Source organism: Gossypium hirsutum, chromosome A11 (assembly GCF_007990345.1).
Source record: "Gossypium hirsutum isolate 1008001.06 chromosome A11, Gossypium_hirsutum_v2.1, whole genome shotgun sequence".
In the NCBI taxonomy this organism is placed as follows: domain Eukaryota; kingdom Viridiplantae; phylum Streptophyta; class Magnoliopsida; order Malvales; family Malvaceae; genus Gossypium; species Gossypium hirsutum.
In genome coordinates, this window is record NC_053434.1 from 51,025,055 (window position 1) to 51,028,695 (window position 3,641).

A 3,641-nucleotide genomic window follows, 5' to 3' on the forward strand; every position below is an offset into this window, starting at 1 on the left:
TGTAGAAATAAAATAATAATAATAATAATATTATTAATAATGAAGGAGAAGATGGCAATTTAAAAGGAGGGTTGGAGGGTTTGTGGCTCACGATGGATGAATGAAGAATGCCGCACAAGCAGCGACATGGGCGTTCAGCAGCAGGTAGCAATTAGGCACTCGCTTGATTGTGCGGAAGGCAGGTATAACGCGCGGGATGAAGGCCTGGCGCGAGCTAAGGCTGGTGCAGCAAGTGGGCGATGGAGTTGGACGTGCTTGCGGCCTGCTAGGACGTGCAGCGTGTGCTGCTAACCGAGTGGCTGCTGGGCAAAGGGTTTTGGCACTTTGGTGTTTTAGTGCTTTGGGTTTTGAGTGATAATGAATGGGAAGATGGGTGGGATTTATAGAGGGAAAAAAATAGGAATTAGAGTAGAATTCTTAAAACAATTTAATTAATAAAAATTCTAAGTTCTAATCCTATACAAAGATAACAACAATTAATAATTAGATATATGCATATTAATTTATTAATTGCTATTTAATTTATTTAAACAAAGATAAAATATGATTAAGACTAATCCTAATTCTATGCTAAATTGATAAAGATTAATATATAAATTATAATGGATGTAATTATATATTAAAGATTATCATCTTATTATAATTATTAAAATCTTATCAAATAAAGTATGATTAAATTTACACTAATCCTAAAATTTATAATAATTAATATATATTATAATGAATATAATTATATATTAATAATTATCATTTTTTATTAAACTAAAAACATTTATTCTAGAAGCCTTCTAAAATTATTTACAAAAGAAGGCATCTAATTTTTATTATTTACGAAAAGAGCAATCGAATTTTAAAAATGATTCAATTAAGTCCCTAGACTTAATTAAAATTTGGAATTGAGTTGCAATTTAAGACTTGGATCAAAATTGACCTTTTTTATTTGAAAAATCAAAAATTGAAAATTCTATTTAGAGAATAATTTTTTAGAAATTATGTTAAAATCAATTCTCAGGAAAGATTGGAAGGGCACAAGCGGTCCCGCTTAAGTTCCAATCTCCTAGACAGAATTTATTTAAACATACTAATCTAAAAAAAATATGCCCTAAATTATTTATTAAAAAGGAAAATAAAAATTTTAAACATCCGATAAAATGAACGAAATTTCATTTCGTTCAATCTTATCTCCCCAATAGTGTTTCAGGCGCTGAGCATTAACTTGAAAATTACCTCCCTAACCTTGGAGCTCGACAACTCCGTATGGATAGTCGCGATGAATCGTAAATGGACCAGACCAATGTGATTTTAGCTTACCTGGAAAGAACTTTAGTCTGGAATTAAATAACAAGACTCGCTGACCTGCTTCAAATTCTCGAACTCGAATGTGCTTGTCATGCCATTTCTTAAGTCTCTCCTTGAGTAATTTGGCATTTTCGTAGGAGAACATCCGGAGTTCCTCTAGCTCATTGAGTTGGAGCATCTGTTTCTCTTTTGCAAGCTTAGGATCCAAGTTGAGTTGTCAAAGAGCCTAGTAAGCCTTGTGCTCTAACTCTAAGGGTAGATGACATGCTTTCTCAAAGACCAACCTATAGGGTGACATCCCTAAAGGTGTCTTGTATGTTGTTCTGTAAGCCCATAAAGCATCATCCAGCCTTTTGGACCAATCTCGTCGGTTTAGGCAAACTACCTTCTCAAGTATGCCTTTGATCTCTTTATTTGCCAGTTCAGCTTGCCTATTCGTCTGTAAATGGTAAGCTGTTCAACCTTGTGTTTCACTCCGTGCTTGTCTAACAACCATTTTAACCACTTGTTCACGAAGTGGGACCCTTCATCACTAATGATAGCTCTTGGGGTTCCAAACCTTGTGAACACGTATTTCTGCAAGAACTTCATAACAACCCTAGCATCGTTTGTCGGATACACTTCAGCCTCGACCCACTTGGACACATAGTCCAATGCTACCAATATATACTTATGACCAAAAGACAGAGGGAAAGGACCAAGAAAGTCAATACCCCATACATCAAACAATTCTACCTCAATGATGTTTGTTCGAGGCATCTCATTTATGTTTGTGACATTTCCGACCCTTTGACATTGGTCACAGCTCTTTACGTACGCATATGCATCCTTGAATAGTGTTGGCCAAAAGAATCCGGCTTGCAATACTTTGGCCACTGTACGAGTACCTCCGAAGTGTCCCCCACTTGGAGCTGAGCGACAATGGTATAAAATCTTTTATACTTCATCTTCTGCCACGTATCTCCTAATCATCTGATCTGCACACCTTTTAAACAAATATCGCTCTTCCCAGAAATAGTACTTCACATCGTGAAGAAACTTTCTCCTTTATTGATAAGTCTTATCAATTGGCATCAAACCACAAGCTAAATAGTTAGCAATATCAGCAAACCAAGGGGCATTGTGGACATGACTTACCTTCAATATGTGTTCATCTGGAAATGTTTCCTAAATTGGTATAATAAGAGAATTCCCTTCTTGTGGCTCCAATCTGGACAAGTGATCTGCTACTTGGTTTTCTACCCCCTTTCGGTCTTGAATTTCTAGATCGGACTCTTGAAGTAGAAGTACCCATCGGATCAGTCTCGGCTTAGCGTCTTTCTTGGCAAGCAAATACTTAATTGCCAAGTGGTCCGTATAGGTAGTTACTTTGGTACCTACAAGATAAGATCGAAACTTATCAAAAGCAAATACAATATAAAGTAACTCTTTTTCTATTACCGTGTAGTTTAGTTGAGCTCCTGTAAGAGTCCGGCTTGCATAGTAGATGGGATGAAAAACTTTGTTCCTTCGCTGGCCCATGACAGCTCCTATCGCGAAGTCACTTGCATCACACATTAATTCAAATGGCAAATCCCAGTCTGGTGTGACGATTATGGGTGCTGTAATTAATCGACTCTTTAAATCCTTGAAAGCTCTTAAGCATTCATCATCTAACTTGAATGTCGTGTCCTTCTCCAAAATTTGTATAAGGGTTTAGCAATTTTGGAGAAATCCTTTATACATCTTCAATAGAACCCGGCGTGGCTCAAAAAGCTCCTAACACCTTTTACAAATGTTGGAGGTGGGAGCTTCTCAATAACATCTACCTTTGCTTTGTCTACCTCGATTCCATGTCTCGTTATCCAATGCCCTAGAACAATTCCTTCTCGTACCATGAAATGGCACTTTTCCCAGTTAAGTATGAGGTTCATTTCTTCGTATCGTCTTAGTACCCTAGCCAGATTGGCTAAGCAATCATCGTAAGTATCTCCGAATACTGAAAAGTCATCCATAAAAACTTCCAAGTACTTCTCAACCATGTCAGTAAAAATAGACATCATACATCTTTGAAATGTAGCAGGTGCATTACATAAACCAAATGGCATGCGTCTAAATGAAAATGTACCGTACGGGCAGGTGAATGTTGTCTTGTGTTGATCTTCTAGTGCTACTGTAATCTGATTATACCCTGAGTATCCATCAAGAAAATAGTAATAGTCTTGCCCCGCAAGTCTATCTAGCATCTGGTCTAAGAACGGTAAAAGAAAATTGATCTTTCCTAGTTACCTTGTTCAGCTTCCGGTAATCGATGCAAATCCTCCATCCCGTAACTGTTCTAGTTGGTATCAACTCGTTATTCT